At 37.1% G+C, this 21861-nt stretch overlaps 1 pseudogene; it reads right to left on the reverse strand.

Annotated features, from left to right (window-relative positions):
• LOC140512169 (inosine-5'-monophosphate dehydrogenase 2 pseudogene) overlaps nucleotides 1-21510 on the reverse strand; it is a 159716-nt pseudogene extending 138206 nt beyond the window's left edge.
• Between the last annotated feature and the right edge of the window lie 351 nt (nucleotides 21511-21861).

Consider the following 21861-nt stretch of genomic DNA (forward strand, 5'->3'; position numbering starts at 1 on the left):
TTTCAAATTCTCTTTCTCCCTTTCCCCAACCCCCTTCTCTGAGATAGTAAGCAGTTCGATATGCTATACATCTGCAATCATGCAAAATGTATTTGTATATTAGTCATGTTGTGACAAATGACACAGACCAAAAAAACCACACACACACCAAAGAAGTGAAGTGAAAAATAGTATTCTTGAATTTGCATTCAGATTTGATCAGTTCTTTCTCTGGATGTGGATATGAGTCCTTTGGAATTGTCTTGGATCATTGTATTGCTAAGAATATCTAAGTCATTCACAATGGACTCTTGTACAATATTGCTGTTACTGTGTGCAACTGTTTCTTGGTTTTGCTCACTTCACTTTGCATCACTTCTTGTAAGTCTTTCCGGGTGTTTCTGAAGTCATCCTGCTTATTGTTGTTATAGCACAATAGTATTCCATTACAATTATATACCACAACTTATTTAACCATTCTCTAATTGATGAATATTCCTTCAATTTCTACTTGTTTACTGACACAAAAGAGCTACTATAAATATTTCATACAAATAGGTCCTTTTCGTTTTTCTTTTCAATCTCTTTGGGATACAGACCTAGTAGTGGTATTGCCGGATCAAAGGGTCGTACTCTACAGAATGGTTGGATTGATTGAAAACTCTACCAATAGTATCTTAGTATCCCAACTTTCCCACATCCCCTCCAACATTTGTCATTTTCCTTTCCTGTCATATTGGCCATAATCTGATAGGTATGAATTGGTACCTCAGAATTGTTTTAACTTGCACTTCTCTAATCAATAATGATTTTGAGCATTTGCATATGACTATAGATAATTTTGATTTTTTCATCTAAAAACTGCCTGTTCATATCCTCTGAACCATTTATCAACTGCGGAATGACTGCTTTTAAAAATTTGACTCAATTCTTTATATGTTTGAGAAATGAGACCTTTACACTGACTATAAAAATTGTTTTCCAGCTCTTTGCTTCTAATCTTGGTTGCATTAATTTTATTTATATAAAACCTTTTAAATTTATTATAATCAATATTATCAATTTTACATATTAGAATGTCCTCTGTCTTGTTTGATCATAAATTCTTCTCTATAAATCTGATGGGTAAACTATTGCTTGCACTATTGATTTGCTTATGATATCACTTTTTATGTCTAAATCATGTACCTATTTTGACCATATCTTTGAATACAGCAAATATGTTGGTCTATACTTGTTTTCTGTCTTATTATTTTCCAGTTTTCCCAGAAGCTTTTGTCAAATAATGAGTTTTTGTCCCAAGAATATGGGTCTTTGTGTCAAACACTAAATTATTATGGTCATTTAACTATTGTATCTTGTGTACCTAATCAGTTCCATTGATCAATCACTCTGTTTCCTAGCCAGTACCAGGTTATTTTTTAAAATTATGATTATTGTCTTAGAATACAGTTTGAGATCTGGTACAGGTTGAGCACCTTCTTTTACATTTCCCCAATTAATTCTCTTGATATTCTTGACCATTGTTTTTCCAGATATATTTTGTTATTATGCTTTCAAGGTCTATAAAATAATTTCTTGATAGTTTGGTATGGTACTGAATAGTAAATTTATTTAGGCAGAATTATAATTTCTATTACATTGGGTCAGTTGATTGATGAACAATTGACAACCTTGCTAGTTTTCGAGAGTCTGGAACCACTTTCATGCCATAATGGGTCATAGTACAATGTTAGTGGAAGTTGACAGGGGCAGGATCAAGAAAATTCACAGAGCAGTAGCAAAAATATTGACTGGAGCCATAGAGATCAGTGAAAAACAAACCACCTAATACATCTTTATGCAACATTGTGTTTGAGAATTTAAACACATAAAAATGAAGGAGATCAAAATTATGATCCCTTCAGCTATCATTATTTGCCCCTTGCACACATAATGGTGTTTTATATTACCATGTTTGTTGTTATATTTATGTCCTAATATAGAATATGCCAAATTAAGGTCACTGAGGGAAGCATAACTTTAAATTTGTAAGTTGTATGCATTCTAATTCACCAGTGAAATCATCCATTACTGTAGACAGTGAATAAAAGACTCTCCACCCCCACCATAAACAACATCTAATTTTATATGTTTGCATCTCTTTTCCTTCACCATGTGGGTTTAAGACCCTTATCATTAAATCTAGGGTCAAACTACAAGGAAACATTTATGGTAATTCTCCTTTGGTTCAGGAGGAGGGCTCTAAAAATAGTCTAAAATATTTTTGGCCAGAGCCATTGAGCCACTATGCAAGAAGACACTGGGCATTTTTAGGTATGTATTTGTTGAGATCTTTATCCCTGATATTAGATACTATTCATCACCTACCTTTAATTTACTTTAATTTTAGAGTGTACTTTAATCTTTGAAAAAGAGAAAACCAAGGTAAACCACTCCAGGAGATTGCAAGAGGGGGCAAGGTTGCTTGCTGAGGTTGGGGGATAGGGAGGATGCTCTTTTTATGGACTATCCTCTGTCCCCAGTTCAAATCTCCTGAGTAATTTTCCCTCAGAAAACTGGACAAGTAACACATTCCTCAGTTTAGGGATGAACAGGTGATCCAAAGCTACTCTCATACAGTAGGGATGCTGTTTTTATTGGTTTGATTCCCAGTTACTCTACCATATATTAGATCTAACTAATAGCAAAAGTGTTCTATCCCTGTTGAACTGTTTGCAGATTTTTTTTTATTTGTGATTGAGTTGACTTCTCTGCAATCAAAACTTTCCCTTCCAGAGTATTAAATTTATCATGTGGTAACAGTGCCAAGAGTGCTGGATCTGTGTTTGAAACATGGTTCTATTATTTGTGAGCTGTTTGACTTTAGACGTCATTTAACATTTCTGGGTCCCAATTTATGCATCTGTAAAATGAGTGAGTTGGACTGAGCATGTCCAAGCTTTCATAAGACTCAAGACTGGAAGGTCTTTGAATGCAACTTCCTCATCTTGCAGATGAGGCAAACGAGGCCCAGAGAATTCTGATGATTTTGACTGTGAGAATGTGGATTTATCAAGAACACTTTTCATTTTCAGCTCCTGGCACAGTGTCTGTTTAATGAAGCACCTAATAAATGTTTCATGATTGATTGGCCAAAGCCACATTGGGGGAAATTGCCAGAACCTGAACTTGAACTTAGGTGCTCTGACTCCAAATCCAGTGTTCTTTCCAGTACACCATGTTGTCTCTTTTGTCTGCAGCACACAGCCTTGGATGCCATAGCTGGAGGACAAAATGTTTGAATTGAATGGAATAATACCCAATTACTGTGTAGAATATACCCGGGAATAAGATAATAATATCTATAGCATGATTTTAATATATAATACACTCTATAGTGTATATATATATATATATATATATATATATATATATATATATATATATACACACACACACACACACACACACACACACACACACACGTGTATATACTATATAAAATATATAGTTTGCAAAACTATATATAGCTACACATATCTACTATATATCTATACATAGCTATGTATGTCTACATATAAGTATATTGTACTTGTACATATATACATATATGGAATAGGTGCTTTTATCTTTTTTTACAGATAAGGAAACTGAGGCTGAAAGAAGTCATATAGATAGTGTCTGAGGCAGGATCTGAAATTAGGACTCCCTCACTCCAAGATTAGTGCTTTATTTGTCACGCCACATCTGATCATTGTGAAACCATCCCTTCTTTGTGAGACAACTGGGAAGTGGTGAGCTGGACAACAAATACCATTCTATTTTCCAGAAATGTTACAGTGAAAATACTTTGAACGTCATTTATAAAAGTTGTAGGTAAGATTGGTAACTAAATTTTTGGGGTTACTGTTGTAATGCTGAAACCTAACATTGTTATTGGCTCATTGTGTGTGGATGGACAGAAATTGAGTAAGAACTTTACTTAGACTGGTTCTGCAGATTCGGAACAGTCCTCCTGTATGTTTAGGGGTTGGCAGGCATGAGAGCTGTGCCAATTCCTTTAGTTGTAAAACCACTAAGGACCCTGGAAACCATCCATGTGAGCAAGGTCATTAGTACTAAGAAAGGAATTTGCGTAAACGATGTATGTGACTTGCTCAAAAGTTGTTATAAAGGGAAAGGACTTTTGACAATTGGCACCCAAACAGGGACAGAAAGAGAAACTGAGGTCCCTCTGAGCAACTGGTGCAGGGCAAAGGCGTGGGCTCGGAGTTGCATGAGAGAGATGCCACCTGAGCTTGGGAGAGACGTTGGCTGACTGGGATGAGGAGAATAAAGTTACAGACTGTGAGTAATCCTGCTTATAGATAAAATAGGTAGAGCTTAGTCCAGAAGATTATATCCAAAGCTACAGAAAAAACTAACAGAGTGGAAAGAGGGAGACTATATACAGCAAAAACAAGCAGAGAAACACAATAACTTGGAGACTGAGCTTCAAAGCTGAGAAAAAGATTAAAGCAGTTAGAGACAAAAGGACTATGTCAGTGAAAGAGGAAGGTACAGATCCTCCCACGGGACATGAGGAATTAGCGGATCAAAGGGAGCCTGAGACAAAGAAAGTGAGGAAGAAAGGGTCAAGGGGAACCTCTAGTGATGAGTGTGAGGAATTGCACTCAAATGTGGAAGTAAGTGCTACAGCACCACCTTGTGGCCCTGAATCATGTATGCAACACATAGTGAGAGCACTGGGAAAACAAGGAGATTTTAAGACTATGGATGAATTGGGTCTTTTGCACTATCCAGTATTGGAAACACCTGGGGAAACTGGGGCCTCTGCTCAGTGAAGTCATGTCCCTGTTTGGGCGCCAATTGCTCGGGGTCTGGGCCCGAGCACCCTGGATCCCCCTGACCAACAGGCCTCTACAAGCCTGTCAGTCTGGGTTGAGAAATCTGTGCACTTTTAAGGAAGGAGACCAGAGACAAGATGATCCAAGCAACTCTCTTTATTCAGCTGAAGGTTAGGGTTTATAAAGGCTGTATCCACCAATCATATACATGCTGAGCTCATCCCATTACTTCACCATCTCATGACTATTCCACATCCTTACACCCGCAGTAAGTAAGGAAGCTTATCTTGTTCCTGCAGCTAGTTCCTAGGTTCCCAGGCTCACTTGTTACTTTACTATAGGGGACATCAGTATCTGCGGGAACATCAGGTTCCAGGGTCATACAGAGCTTCTGCCAGGGTGTGCGTCAGCACCGTTCCCACGGGAACAGGCTGTGCCTCTGACTTGCACCCCCTGGGACCCTCTTGGCCCTGTACAATCCCTGATTTGCATCAGACTTTAGGCTGGTATGTGATGCTAGAAGTTTATCTTTTAATATGACTCTTTAAGCTTCCTGGAGGATTCATTAGACATTTAGGGTTTGCTTTTATTGACTTACTCAGTGAGTGCATGTGCAAAGAAACTCCCAGAATGAAAAGTTCAATTTTTGGAAAGGAAAATATTTATGACTTTAAAAAATCCTACCATTTATTCTCCATGGGAACATGACACACATGTCTCTCATGATTTCCTGAAAGTTCTGAGGATCCCATACTTTCCTTTGAAACCAGGAATGGCAACATCAGGCAATTCTTTGTCCTTTCTGCCTCCCTCCCCAAGAGCTATAGCTTGGTGGAGCAACCCAAACTTTTCCTAAGCATGATGGAATTTAGAGGAACACAGAAATAACTAAGCTTAGCATCTAGCTAGCAAGAATAATTAGTTAAAATAGGAATCTACCAGATTACAGTTCCCTGTCCTACTATATACACGCTTCTCCAAACCTGAGCCTCATTTCTTCCTCTCTTCCCTGACCTGCAAAAGAGGTGACTTTGGAGTGCCTCAGAATTTTTAAACCTCTCACTTTGCGCCCCACTCCCCCAATGAAGACTCAGCCCTAAGCACATAGCTATCTAGCTTTTGCTCTGGTTTTCCTTTACATTCTAACTTCTATTAAAAATTTCTGAACTTAATAAACACCAAATAAAATAGGATATTTCCACATACATGGGAGAAAAACAACAACAAAATGAGGATTGTACGTGAAACAGCACATCTTTATTTTGTACAACTTGTTTTTCTCTTAAGTTTAGAAGTCAAACCTGTAGCTTTCAAAGGTTTCCAGCTTATTTGTGCTTCTTTTCCTAATGTCTTCAACTCAATTTATTTACCAGTTCCTTCCCTTTAAGTTCCAAATATAAACTATACATCTATACATATTATTTATTTAAAAAATAATTAAGAAATATCTATCTCTTGCATTGGAACAAAGGAAAAAATAAAAATCTGAAAATATAGAAATAACAAAAGGGATTATAAAGAATTTGCTTAGATCAATGAGACATAGTGAGGATTTCATCGTTAATTAAGCCAATTCACAGATCAATATAGGAGGCCCAGAGATGGCACAATACACACTATGACTGATGTTATTTTTGTTCTACAGTCAAAGGACCACTGAAATTTGGATTTATAGTAACAAACTGAATTGGAAGTAAATTTTCTGGAGTCTAAATTGTGATGATAATGTATTTTTTTCTCTAAGTTACATATAAGTCTGCAGGAAATGAAAAAGAAAAAGATACAGACATATGAAAAGTATATAGACATGTGAACTTTCAGTGGTGAAACATGTTTCATCTTCAAGACACTCACCCTTTTCAAGTAATCCAAAGTAGTTCTAAAATACACCAGTAAAAGGCTGAGAGCTCTTTAGTAACGACCAGAGGTATGTGACATAGTGCATCTGGCAGTGTTTCAGAATGTTAGTTAGAATAGTATATAATATTTCAAGGTGAATCTTGGTTCTCAGAGAAATCTAGAGATTTCTTGTAAGGTAGCAGAGTTAAAGTTAAGACATTAGGAACAAAGGAAGGGGAAGTAACATGAATGAATCTGCTTCATAAAAAAGGCCTTAAAAGAGAGATCCTGGTTAATGGTGCCAGGAGACTAAATCTGAACTTTATTCCTGGTGGCTTCTTGTCTGTCCTAAGAAAATCAATAGTTTTCCAGAATGTTATTTTTTTTTCTCATCTGGCAAATGGAGATGACAAATATCACTTTATAACTCAAGAGGGATAGTAATTATTAAGTATGTTTTCCTTTTTTTATAGATGTATTTATTACAGGTTTGGGGCACAGGGGACAGTGATGATCCTAAAATTATAGCTGAGGGGCAACTAGGTGATTCAGTGAATACAGCACTGTCCCTGGAATCAGGAGGAGGATCTGAGTTCAAACCCAGCCTCATACATTTACCAGTTGTGTGACCCTGGGCAAGTTGTTTAACACTTATGGTCTCCAAGAAAAAAATCACAGCTGAGATACAATCTTCTGTTTTAGGTGGACTAAGTGAAATTTAACTCAAATCTTATTTTAGCCAGTTTGTAAGAAATGTATTGGTTCCTTGATTTTAATTTTTTGTTTTATTGATGCTTATTTTATACACTTTAGTCACTTCCAGATGTTTTGCTCCTTTTCTATGCTCAAAGTGAGGGAGAATTTTCCTTCAGCCTTCCCATGGGATCCTAGACTTAGAGCTGGATGGGAACTCAGCAGACTTCCACCTAGTTTAAACCCTTGATTTGACAAATGAGGACACTGATCCCAAGAGAGGTTGTGACTAGTCCCAGGTCACATAGGTAGAAGCATCAGGTGTAGGGCTTGATCTCTGGCCATCTGACCATGGAGTCAGTATGTTTTCCACTGTACCACACTACTCCAAGGAGAAAAGCAGAAACGGTCCTTTTCCTAAGTTCTCTGATTCAATGGACTTGACATTGGATTTTGACAGAATTTACAAGGCTCTTAGAATATGTTTATTATTCTTGTTCAGTCATGAACAACTTTTGTGATCCCATTGGGGTTTTCTTGGCATAGATACTGGGGTGCTTTACCATTTCCTTTTCATTTTATAGATAGGAAAACTGAGTCAAACAGGGTTAAGTGATCTGCCCAGGATCGTACAGCTACCAAGTGTCTGAGGTCAGATTTGAATTCAGATCCTTCTCATCCCAAGGCCTGAACTCTATCCACTGAGCCACATAACTGCCCAGGTTATGCTGAACAATATGCCTATTCTAGGGCAAAGAATTAGGAGGAATTCTTTGGAGTCCAATCCTGCCTTTTTGACATTTATCAGCTTTGTTACCATGGGAAAATCATGTAACCTCTCAGAATCCCAAGTAGTTACTCTTGTGGCTTATCTGCATTAGTGGAAGGGGTTGCAAATAAGAAAATTCTGTAAGCTGATGAAGCTTCATGATTGAACCACAAAACAGATCAAAGAGAATCATGAGTATATACAAGTATGTTTGGGGCGGGGTAGGTGGGGAGGTTTTTCTGTCATATACTAGCCACATCTTTATCACAGATTGTTTGGAAATTGGGCAAGATTTACTCATTTGAGTATAGAATGTACGTGAGTGAGTACTGGGTGAGGGAGAAGACCATCTTTTCCTTCTCATAAACACAATGTTTTTCACAGCTTGATGATCACTCTACTTCAGAGATATCTGAGGTGAAGATTGCCTATTGATTTAGAAATTATATTATATTGTATTTTTATTTATTTTGCTTAACATTTTCCAATGATATTTTAATTGGTTCCTGTCCTCACATGGGAGTTTTGAGGGTCTCTTGCTGCTGCAGGTTTGATATGTCTGCTCTTTAGCATCCTGTCTCTGGCTGATTGTGATGTTCACTATCTGTGTGACCATGGGTAAATCACTTGAACTCTATGGGCTCCAGTTTCTTTATTTCTAAAATGAGAATGTTAGATTAGATGATCTCTAAGGGTCCCTTCACCTCTGAATTCCACCATTCTATAATCCCTTGTTGAATAGACAAGAAAAATACCGACTAAGTTATAGAATGCATTCAGGGAGGATTGGTGACAAGGGAGAAAGAGGGGAAAAGATCCTATATTATCATTTCTACTTTGGCTACTACCCATGATGAATAAAAAGGAACAAGTAGAATAAAAATTATCTTGGGGACATGGGAATTGACAAGTAGATTATCTGATTTAGGGCTGAGCAATGTAAAGTCCAGTGTTAAAATAAGAAATATGGAAGACAGGTGTTTGTACATTGTCTGATAATTGAATGAGTAAAATAAAGTGATATCTTGTGAGTGATATTAATGACAATAAACATCAAGCAAGCTACTGTTATTTTTTTTTTTACCTCAGGGAGAAAGAATAGAGATGGAGCATATTGTGCCCAGCTTGAATTCATGAGGAAAAAAGATTTCGTGCCAGAGACTGAATATTTAGTGGCCAGAAAAATGTAAATGGGGGGAAAATTGTGTCTCTGGTTGAGGTTCCATTTTTATTTCCATCACTCCTCTTGGTGTAAGCTAATGTGATAGATTTGACTGAATGAGCTTCTGGCTTGTCCTGCAATGGTGATAACAATTGAAAAGCTATTTATTTTCAATTATAGATAATTTACACTTCATAGCCCTGTTAGGTTGGAGATAAGGCATTTTTAAAAAAAAAATTAAAAAGTAATGAATTCTTTAAAATGGTTTTTGATCATCATTAAAGTCTCCAGCATTTTATTTTCTCACCCCATTTTTCTATGCCTTCCATGATAATTACCTTTGCTTATCCTTTCCCTTCCCTTCCCATTGCAGTCTCACCTCTTTCCAAGGATCATTCTTTTAGTGAAGAAGACATAAACACAATCCTGAAGGAAATACTGAGGGACCCCACAAGTACTGATTTCAAGGAAAAGCCAAAGCAGAGGGAATAGGAAGTCCAGGAACAAAAATTTCATTTTTAGGTGAATTTTCAGATTCTCTGTAGCATCCATTCCCCTTTGCTCTTGTTGCTGCAGATTTGACACTTTTACTCTTTTGCTCTACCAGGCTGACTACCTGGCTCACTACCTGTGTGGTCATGACTTACATCCTCTGGACCTCAATTTCTTCATTTCTAAAATGAGGGGGTTGGATTAAATGAACTTTAAGGGTATCCTGGGCTCTTGTTAAAAGACTTATTTTTCACGTTTGCAGCCAAGTTGCCATATGCTGCTTAATTCTATGTGTATGTGTGTATGTTTGTGTGTGTGTAACAGAGAAAATGAGAGATAAACAGAGAAAGGCTGAAAGGTGGAGGGATGAATGCTGAAACAAAGATAGACAAAAACAAAAATTAAAAGAAAGGACAACGATTTAAATACAAATGAATACAAATATATGAATATAAAGAGGTAAAACAAGTGTGACAGAGAGAAACAGAGGAAGAGAGAAAAGGAAAGGGAGAATCAGACTGAGAAGGAGAGACAAAAAAGAGAGTGAGATTATGAGAAGAGGAAATGGGACGATGAGAGATAGCATGAGAAATAGCAGCTGAGAGTACTCATACTACTGCAGGCCTGAAATGTTGAGTCTTATAGAATGAGCAGCCATGACTTCTGATTGCCCCAAAAGCTGCTCTCCAAGGTGTATTTATATAACAGGACTGGGGCATAGAGGACAGCGATAATGCTAAAATTATCGCTCAGAGTCATCTTGGAAGATATAACAACAAATCCTCAGACCTTATTTTAACCAGTAGCTTCAGAAATCTGATTTTTTATTATAGGTCTTTGTTTTATTGATGCTTACTGCTTTATTACATCTTGCAAGCCAGATGTACTTTTTCCATCCTTTCTAGAAACCCTCTTTTGTAAAGAAGAAAAACAGTGAAAACAAAACAAACCAATATTAGAAACCCTGCCTGATGGTATATATGATATTCTACGATATTCCCCCCCCCCTTTACTAAGAACTGTTAATTAAAAATTATAACTATTAAAAATTAATTTATCTCTCTGTTGGAAGTGCCAATGAGTAACAAAACATGTAGCAAAGGGGAAAGGAAGGCTAGGATAATACACAACACTTGATCCTTTAGAAAATTGAAAGTCAGCTGTAAGATGGTTCTACCAATGTTGACTACATTCTTTCCACACCTCTCCTGTTTTAGAGATCACCTCTTGATCCAAGCCTACCTAGGGGCTTTTGTTCTGAACTGAACCATTGCTAAACTGATAGCCTCCCAATGCTGATAGAGTTGTTATGTGCACATACTTGAGCCTAATTTCTCCCCCAATCTAAAAATTGGACTAAAATAGGAATTGAATGTTTGTGCAGTCCTATAACAAACAAACGAAGGCACAGCTGTGAAGGAACAGATCTCTTAGCAATAACTTTTAAGGTTAATGCCTTCTCAGTGAGGACTTGTGTTTAGTCAACGAAATCAAACACTGAATTTCTTTGCAGGCGTCTTTATTTATGAAGTTTAAACAGCTGAAGTTCAGTATGGTTTTGGAGGTCCTCAGTAGAGGAGGTTGGGAAAGCTTCCTCTAAAAAAAATTCTTCAGAAAGATTTTATGCATATTAATGATTTATTTTCTCACCTCCTTAAAGTGGTAATGAAAGGCCTGCAGGTTATGTAAATTATTTTTTAAAAATATTTTAATGAGCCTTTTAAAGAATGCTGCATTCATCTCTCTGTTTTATAATCCCGGTTCCATTGAATCTTTGCTTAGAACAAAGAAAAATTGTTAAATCCCCATCCCAAGAAAATAGCCATATGACCACATATGTATCCTTCTACTTGTATAACTCCTACTTCCCCAGGTAAACTGAAGGGAATGGGCTTCTGTGCTGGGGTACGTACACAGGTTGTTACAGTTAATTAAAGATCAGCTGCATTTTTGACTTTTCTTGATTTACATCATGAAATCATTGTGTACCAATGTTCCCTTAGTTTTGCTTTCTCAGCCTCAACTCATTCAAAATAATTTCTTTTTTGATAGCTTAATCTATCTTTAAAAAAAAAATTATGAATTCTGAAACTAACAGTCTGCAGACATGAGAAACCACCAAGTTGCAGGGCAGATAAATAAAGTATTTCAAGAACCTTCTCAGAAAGATGTGTTTTGGAACACTAGGTAATATATACTATGTGCATACTCCTTTTGATAACAGTCATAGGCTCTGAGAGCTGGAAGGGACCAAAGTGATTCCTTTAATCCAAGCCATAGGTGAAAAAAGAATCACCTCTATATCAACCCCCATGGGGTCATCTAGTGTTTCCTTGAATCTCATTCAAGGGGTGGGGGTGGGGAAGAGTAAACCTACCACCTCCTGAGGCACTCCTTCTTTTCCACTTTAGGAAAGCTGTAATTATTTGAAAAATTTTCCTTACCTGGACCCGACATTTCACACTTAGTAACTTCTCGGTGTTTCTGGGACCAAACAGAAAAATTTTAAGCCCTCTTTCACATGAGAACCCTTCAAAAACTTAAAGATAGCTATCATGTTCTCTCTGAGAATTCTTGTCTTCATAAATGCTAAACAATTCTTCAACGAATTCTTTCAAGACATGGACTCAAGGCCCATCATCATTCTAGGGGTCATCCTCTGGATATTCTATAGTTTATCAAAGTCTTTCCTAAAATGTGGCTGTCAGTATTCCCGATGTGGTCTGATCATGGCAGAATACAGAGGCATTCACCCCCTTCCTTCTACATGACAGTTAGTTCTTGCTTAATCAACCCAAGATTGAATAACTTTCATTGTGAGAAGATCCACCTGTTAACTTAGATTGAGCTTGCCATCCACTAGAATGCTCACATCTTTCTGAGAAAATGCTTCACCAATATTACACTTGTGAAGTTTATTTTTTGAGTCTTTTAAGACTCATTTAAGTTTAATTTAAGACTTTGTATTTATCTTAGTCAAATTTCATGTTATTTGATTTAGCCCAATGCTCTGTCAGGATCAAGATATTTTTTTGTAGCTTTTATATCCTAATTGTCCTTCAGTATATTATTGTCTAGTCCCTCCTGACTGTATCCTCTGCAGGTTGGATAAGCATGCCTTTATCATCAAAATAGATAAAAATATGAAGTAACAACAACAACAACAACAACAACAACAACAACAAAACAAAACCGGATCCCTCTGGCATACCCCTGAAGAGTACTTGCTGATGTGACATTGACCAGTTAACTCTGAGTCCAGTTGTTGAACCATTCCAAAATCTACCTGATTGTATTTTGTTTATTGTACAACTTTTCGTTCTTTTTAAAAGAATAGTATGTAATACATTAGCAAAGGCTTTGAGAAAATCTAGATAAACTACATCTACAATATTCTCAGTTTAGTAGTTGTCAAAAACTGTTAGTCTAGCTTGTCCTGTTATTGATTGGAAAGGGCTTCTTTCTTAGGTGTTCACTATCTCTTTAATAATCTATCATATAATTTCACCAGGATTTTTGACCAAGTCCAAGTTTTACAGAACAAATCCTTTTATTAAGGGTGTTTGTTCTGTGAAGTATGCATTCAGTCAAAGGGTCACACTTGAGGACCTAGAGGGCCACATGTAGCCTGGAGGCTGCAGGTTCCCCACCCCTAACTTAGAGTTTCTGTCCTCCTGACTTTTTAAAAAATCAAGACCATTACCCCCTTGCTATGTGCTATGTCTCCATTTCCCATGATCTTTCCAATATTGCTCATAGTGGCTCTGCCATCACATCTTCCATTTCTTTGAGTACCTAAGATTATAGTTTATTCAAGTTAGGTGACTTGACTCCATCAAGAGCAGTTCTTATTTCTATCCCTGGATATCACCTGCCTGATAGCTATTTTTGATCAGTCATTTCTTTGACAAAGTTCATTTCTCTTGGAGGAAAAAAGCAGAAGTGAGACAAAAATGAAGAGATTCCTCTTTTCTCTCGTCAGTTACTTTCTCACTCCTTTCAAGCAAAGGTCCTATCATTCTTTGATCTTCCCTTTTCACCCAATACAGCTAATGCAACACCCTATTCTTTCCTCACCAGCTATATTCAATTTCAAACTCTGGCACCCATAATGTTATTTTGACAGGATCATTGTTATTATGTTCATTTTTTGTTGCCTTCCTTTGCTTCCAACTTTTTTATATACCTTTTACAAATCTAAGTTGTTCATGAATTCCATGTGGTTGTGGCATTGGTCTTTTCAGACAAATCCCACTTTTCATCCTCAAGAAAATTGTTTCCCTTTAGGTCTATAGAATTCCATTATTCAACATCTCCTGTTTCTCCAGGACTGACTTTCCTTGCAGAATTATAGTATTGTTCAGTCTTTTCAGTTATGTCTGCCTCTTAGAAGACCCCATTTGGGGTTTTCTTGGCAGAGTTACTGCAGTGGTTTGCCATTTCCTTCTCTAACTTGTTTTACCAATGAGGGAACTGAGACAAATAGGGTTAAATGACCTGCCCAGAATCATACTGCTAGTACATTTCTGAGGTCGGATTTGAACTTGGGTCTTTCTGATTCTGTGTGGCACTTTATTATTCATTGTGCCAACTAGTAGAATTTTAGTGCATGTGTACTAATGGTGCGCACACAGAGACATACAAGTCACATCTATGTATATGTATATTTATACATATATACACATAAATGCATATTTTTGTTGCAGCAAAGAGCAAAGTGGCTACTCATTAACTGGGGAATATTTGAACAGATTAGAATATTATTGAAATATAAGCAATGATGAAAATTCGGATTCAGAGAAATCTGTGAATACTTGTATGAACTGATAGAGAGTGAAGTGAGCAGAACCAGGATCACAGTCTTTCCAATGGCTACACCATTATGGTAGGAAAACAATGTGAAAGACTCAAGACCTCTAATGAAAACAATGATCAATCATGACTGGGAGGAACTTTTGATGGATTAAACTTTCTACCTTTTGTCAAAGTGGTGATGGACCAATGCTGCAGGATGAGAGGTACATTTTCAGATGTAGTCATGGTCTAAATTTGTTTTATAGACTATGCTTATTTGTTGAAGGGCAGTTTGGTGCAGTGGATCTGTCCTCACAGAAAGGAAAACCCAGGTTCAGACCTTTCCTCTGAAAGGCTCTGTGACCTTAGGTAAATCACTCAACCTGTCAGGGCTCTAGGCAACTCTTTAAGAGTGTAAAGTAGTAGAGAAAGTATTGACTTGAACTGGTAGAGAGAGTTAACCTCGCTTGGTAGTTCCCTATATCAGTGAAATCACAGATCCTTTCCCTATCCTATTATCTGTTACAAGGAAAGTGTCTGTTTATATGCTTTTATTTCTTTGTCAGTGGCAGGAGAGAAGAAACTGGAAGAAGACTGTTAGTGGTACTGATAGTGCTACCGAAAAAGAAAAAGAAAGGAGTATCAATGTTGTTCAAGTATCAATAGTTGTTGAGTATTAATATTGGTGAGTACCAATAGTTGTTTAAAAAACCAGAAAGGAGTGGAAGTTTGGAAGGGATGCTGTCAAACAGAACAGTATTAGGACTATTATGCTAAATGTGAAATATACTTAGTAGGCTATGCACAGTTTTGCATACAGTCCTCCTTTTCTGTTCCTTGGGGAAATATTCTTTTTTAAATGTCAAGTTCAGAAAAATAAAAATTTGAAATAAAAAAAATAGTTTAGTCTACGAGTGCCTACTTTTCTTTCCTCTGAGCTGGTTGAAATCTGCTTTCTCAGAATTTGGGGGTACATGTCAGACTGTATCTGGCTATCTTTCCTCTATTATGAATTGTAGGTTTCCCATCCCCTACATTCCCATCCTCTTTGCCCCAGGATTTCTTCCTATTAGAATCAGATTCAGAACAGAATTTCACTTTGTGAGTTCCTGTATCTTTTGAAGAATAAAATCTTCATTGAGGCAAGTAAAAAGAAAAGTTATTGAACTACTTTTGGCAGATAGAGAGGGATGTCACAATTGCCTGAAGTTTTTCATCATTACTAAATCATGGCAAACTTGTGATCTATTTCTCCTTTCTCTCTCTTTTTTTAGATGGACTATACTATAAACCAAAGAGAAAATCAATTCCATTTCTCTCTCTACCGATCTTCACCTAAATGATCTCCACCATGTTTCCTTACTCTGGTTCACGGACTTTTTCACATCTATCGATCAATTTTTCTTCATTTTTCTGTAACTTTTATCATTTTACAATAGATTTGTAAGGATGACTTTTGTTTTTACATTTCCCTCTACTGTTTCCCCTATTTCTTATGAATAAAATATATGCATATATATGCATAAAGCATATGCATACCTATATATGCACATGGGTTTCATCCCAGTGAGTTTCAGTGATACATATGAGGGCAAATTTGCCTCCTTGCATTAGGGCCTATAGTTTGTTTTTTAAATTCTTTCTGCCTAATCTGAGCACTTCCATTATATTTAGGCTTGAGTTATTTATTGTTAGATCCTTTCTTGGGTTTCTTGGTCATCTGTGAAATTTAGGTGACTTTAGATACTTTCTTACTTAAAAAAATTTAAATCTTATTTTAAAAAATAAGATCTGTCTCCTCCTCCTCCCTTTCTTTCCCCTGTGCACTAACCCCTCTCCCTAAACTGAGAAATTAAAAAAAAACAAAACTTTTGTTACAAACATGTATAATCAAGAAGTTAATTCTTGTGTTGGCCATGTCCAAAAAATATGCTTCAATTTGCATTCTTGAGTTCATTGCCTCTCTATCTGGAGGCAGATATCATGTTTCATCACGAGACCTGCAGGCTTGTAGTTTGTCATCCTGCTGATCATAGTTCCCAAGTCTTTCAATGTTGTTTGTCTTAACAGTATCATTGTTATTGTATTAAATTGTTCTCCTGCTTATGGTCTTCTCACATTGCCTCAGTTCATACAGATTATCTCAGGTTTCTCAAAAACAGTCCCTTTTATTATTTCTTACAGTGCCATGGTATTCCGCCATATGTATATAACATAGCTTGTATAGTCGTTCCCCAATTGATACATACTTGATCAGTTTTCAATTCTTTAACACCACAAAAATAAGTACCAACATATTTTTGTAGCTGTGGGTCTTTTTCTTTCTTTGATCTTTTGTGGGTAGAGACTTAGTAGTGGTATTAGTGGGTCAAACGGTATGCTTTTTGATTATAGTAACATATCTAACTTGGTGTATATCCATTGGAAGCTGTCTTTTCCCAGACGTTTTTAGTTTGGAACTTTTTAAAGATAAATTTGCAAGACGTTAGGCAAATGCATTCTTACTTGTTTTTGTTGTCCCGCATACCAGACAACAAATCCTTCTTCTCTATATTTTCAGCTGTGTTCCAGAAATCCAAATCTCATTCTTAAATATCATTTTCTAAGCCAACTGTTTATGTAACAATCATCATACTTGGCAATCACTTCTAAATTCCTTCTTTAGTATCATTTTTGCCCATTTGACTCATGCTACCCAGAAATGGGTAGCATTTATCTATTTTCACAAGAATTGGAAGATCCTCTCTTATGACTTGGATGTACAGTCTGGATGACTATAGATATCTCTTTTGTTGTTAATAGGATGTCACCAATGAGTACTCATCTTTTCATATTCTAGCCCTTCCTGTATGAACTCTCACAAGATAGCTTCTTTGGTTCCACTTTATCATGCCTTCAATGATAAAAGACTGCTTCCTCTTCAGAGAATCCAGGATCTTCCTTTTCTGTAAGGACCTTTTTTTTTTTTTTTTGTTACTCTTTTTAGCTCAAAGTGTGTAGTTGACCCTTGCCTTCTTTTCCTTCTGTGTTACGTTTCTAATATCCAGCCACTTAACAAATTGTACTTCGAATCCTTCTTGTTCCTATTAAATATTTGTTTCATGTTATTTTTAGGAATTTTTCATTATTCCCAGTAACCTGGAATGTAAAGAGATATTCCTTTAGTCTCTTCCTTTTATCTGTTAGAAAGGAGAACAGTTTAAACTTGAAACATAAAATAAATAAATAAATAAAACTTGAAACATTGGCTATAGCAGAAGTACAAATAGATTTGATCCAAGTTACTAAAAACATTTTCCTGATCTTCATACCAAATGAGATTCTCAGTTTATTTTTTAACTACTTATGGGTATTTATCTCTCACCTCCTTAAAGCTTTTATCTTTTCTTATCAATTTGACAGAAACTGAACTCTTGGACTCAACAATAACTTTGCAACCACACCTTGCTTCCTTTCCTTTTTCTCACTAAGCTTTTATTTACTTTAGTAATTTGGTTTGCTTACAAATTTAATTTACAACTTGATTTTTCTCACTTTTTCTTATCGTTCCTTAGCAACTCTCTTCTTTTTTTTTCAAGATCTTTATTCTTAACATCTTTCACATTGAGTCTGTCTCTTTCAGTGCAATTTGTTTTCTTTTAGCTCACTGTCAAGTTCTTCCACATTTTATCCTGCCCCCAAATTAAGATCTCAGCCTTTGCACTAGTATCAACCCCTCAAAATAAAATTTATGATTCGTTTTCCTTTCTTATTCAGCTTAAATCCTTATCTCCTCAGCTGTTCTTTCTCCTGTGACCTTATCTTACAAACCTGGCAGTAAAAGCTGAACCTGGAGGTTATTCCTCTTCAGTTTTCCCATAATTTATCCCAAGTTTCTCATCCTCAAATTTAATTTCTGATTTTCCTCATGACTAGCCTTCCAAAATACATTTGCAGTCTCCTTCAGCCCAGTTCCTTCTAAGTTCTCTTGCAGCTCCCACACCTTTCTCTTACCAAAAATTTTCCTCTTCTGAGGTTGTATGAAAAATGTTACAGAAAACGTTTCAATATTGCCAGCGTTTTTTTCTTTCTCCCTGCTATTTCTGGGGAAATGAGGGAGGTCTCTCAAGCATGGATACCTTTATTTAATTAGACCATGAGAAAAATGCTGTTTAATCAGAGGTTGCTTTAAGTAATGGTTGTAATGAGCAAATTACGTGATGGAATATAGAACTGATGGGAACCTTCAGAAGACATCTAGTCCACCCTCCTCATTTTATAGATGAAGAACTGAAGAAGTTAAGTGACCTGTCTACACTCAACTGGGCAGGAAGGTGCCCAGAGGTGAAATTTGAACCTCAGTCTTTTAACTCTAGAGTTAACATTATTTCCATTGTCCCACACCAATTCATTCATATGTTTCTGTTCTGCATATTTCCTAGAATAACCTTGGTGTTTAATAATTTGTAAGCAGGAGCCTTTATTCTCACTAGTTCCTGGTGGCAAGATATAGGCCCTTAGGAAGGTGCAAAAAATTTCACAGTCTAATAAAGTACCACTGAATTCAATTCATCAGGAAATGACTTAGGCCCTGGGGAAAGTTCTAATCACAATTCTGGTTAGTGAGTTACTGTCATTATACATGATGACTTACTATCCATAAATTCGATTTTCCCCTTAGGGGAAAATGTGTTTTCTGGGCAAAAATTAGAAAGACTTTCTTCTTCCTTGATTTTTTTCACTTTGTTCAGGCCTATGCTTGAGTATTTTTAAATTTCTAGCTGCTTTCATGTCTGTTGGTCAAAGAAACCTTTGAAAGCCCAAATGGCCTTCAGACAGGGAGATGTACAATTCCTGGGTATATTTGTATGACTGGTGGCTTCTTCTTTTGTTGAAACTTGGTATGTCACCACGAACTCTTGGTGGTTTTCTGAAACTGGGCTCACTGATTGGCACAAACAGAGTGTCTTCCATGTTGAAGTGGACAATCAGGTAATTATTTCCTAGCATGTAGAGAAAGTAGAAATACTTTATGATATATTTTTAAAGTTGAGCACATGGAATCCTATAATGATTATATTAGGTCACATCATCATACAGTATTTTTTTAATTTGCAAAGGTTTTTCTTCACAGCAACCTGGGAGGTAAGCAGTATGCTGCACAACCACCACTGTCACCACCACAACCACCACAACCACCACTATCACCACCACAACCACCACTGTCACCACAACCACCACTACCACCACCACTATCACCACAACCACCACTATCACCACCACTACCACTACTACTACTACTGCTGCTGTTGCTGCTGCTGCTGCTGCTACAATTGTAACTGATTCTTTTTATTTTTATTATCTCCATTTTACAGATAACAGAGGCGAATTTATGTGATCAAGTTCCCGTAGCAAGTATCAGAGTCAGTAGCAGAATCAGGTCCTCATGTTCTTCCTACCGTAGTCAGTTCTGCTACAATACTTGTTTGGAAAACACAAATTTATCTCAATGTGATTGATATATTAGGGAATAACAGCATAACATGAATTTTGCATTTGCTTATATGTGATTTTGTTCCTTGAAACACTAAATTAATGCAGAAAACTGTTCCTGGATGAAGTGAGCAGGGTAGGCTTAGACAAGTCACAGACTTATACACTTGCAAACCTGCACATACCTCAAACATCTAACAATTACCTCAATGTTATATTATCCTACAAGGTTGTATTTTGATGTTCTTCTCCATTTGTGAACTTTGAAAAGAAAATGGTGATTCAACATCTTAAGCGTATGTCCTGGTTGAAAAATACCAAGCAATGCATGCAAAAAGAGAGCTTTAATTATTGAGGACAAGCTTGAAATAATAAAGCATTATGAAAGAAATGAAAGAATGTTATATCTCCTGAACAAGCATAAAGGAATCCACATTGTGACCATCAGAGACAATGTTATGAAAGTAAAAGAAACATTTATAACTGGAAGTGTTGGACCCCTAACCCCATTTCCCCCAAAAGCCCTGTGTTTTTTTTTTTAGGCAATTAGTGTTAAGTGACTTGCCTAGGGTCACACAGCTAGTAAGTGTCTGAGACTGAATTTGAATTCAGGTCCTCCTGACTCCAGGGCCAATGCTCTGTCCACTCTGTCACCTAGCTTCCCCAGCCTTGTGATTTACATTGACCATATGTCACAAAATCTAACAAGTATGTAGGGCAAAAGCCTGAAATAACTTGTTTATTGAGGCAGACATCTGTCCCATTCTGAGTTGACTATTAAGAGGAGGCATGTTAGCCACCAAGCTCATTAGAGTTGAGTTCCTTTTTGTTTTCTTAATATTCTTGCCTATTTTCTGACTTTGGATTTGTTATTAGTGGCTCAGCCCTACCACAATTCTGGAGGGAAGGTCTACATTTGTCCTTGGTCCTACTGCTGCTCTCTTGGGGTTTTGAGTGTTGTGTAATTTCAGAATCTCAAGCTAAGGCTGAAGACCTGCAAATTTTAGTGCTTCAGAAGGAGTCTGATCCAGGGCAAAGTCTAATTGCTGCCCTCCTAGCCTGAGCTCTGCAACTTTCTGACCTACGTTTAGAGCTGAGCCAAAGTAGATGGATGTTGGACTCCACTCATCTTTGTTTGCCATAAAATTCTGTCGTTTCAGAATGGCAGAATTGTAGGTTCCCTTTTGGTTTGGGAGTTCTGCCTTGGTTGTCTCGCTACAGCCTGGGCAAAATGCTATAAGAGAGACCCCTGCCCTGGCTGAGACCCCACCACTGCTGCTCTGCTGGTTTCTGAATTGCTTCTGAATTTTTCTGTATACCTCCAGGGCCACTCCAACCAGGAATGTAACTCCCTGCACTGATCCTCCTTTCTCAGTCTGCCTTGCATGTGTCAGAACTGGGTAGCAGGCAATAAACCTACCACCTGTCCCCATCACAGTGTGCTGATGGACAGCCTCTCTGTGGGTACTAGAATGCTTCATGGGCGTGGAGGGTGTGCTCCTGTCCTCACTCATCCCCAGAGCCCACCAAACTCACTGAATTAACTTAGGCCAAACTCATATGGACAAATGACCGACTTACTGTGATTCTTTTTGGATTTCTCCACTGGGATTCAAGCTGGTTCATTTTCTAGATAGTTTTGGAGACGTTCATGGAGCAGAGCTCACTGTACTGATTCATTCCTACCTCTCTCCCAAGCTGGCTGCAGCTCTAAGAACAAGTTTTCTAAACAAGAGGAATTCCCTATCAAGCGTTCCCTTTTCCATGTGTGTTTTTACAAAGTTTTGACATTAGAGAGACCCTTTGTTTAAGTGAAAAGATTACTGGTTCCT

The sequence above is a fragment of the Notamacropus eugenii genome, chromosome 6 (assembly GCF_028372415.1).
Source record: "Notamacropus eugenii isolate mMacEug1 chromosome 6, mMacEug1.pri_v2, whole genome shotgun sequence".
Classification (NCBI taxonomy): domain Eukaryota; kingdom Metazoa; phylum Chordata; class Mammalia; order Diprotodontia; family Macropodidae; genus Notamacropus; species Notamacropus eugenii.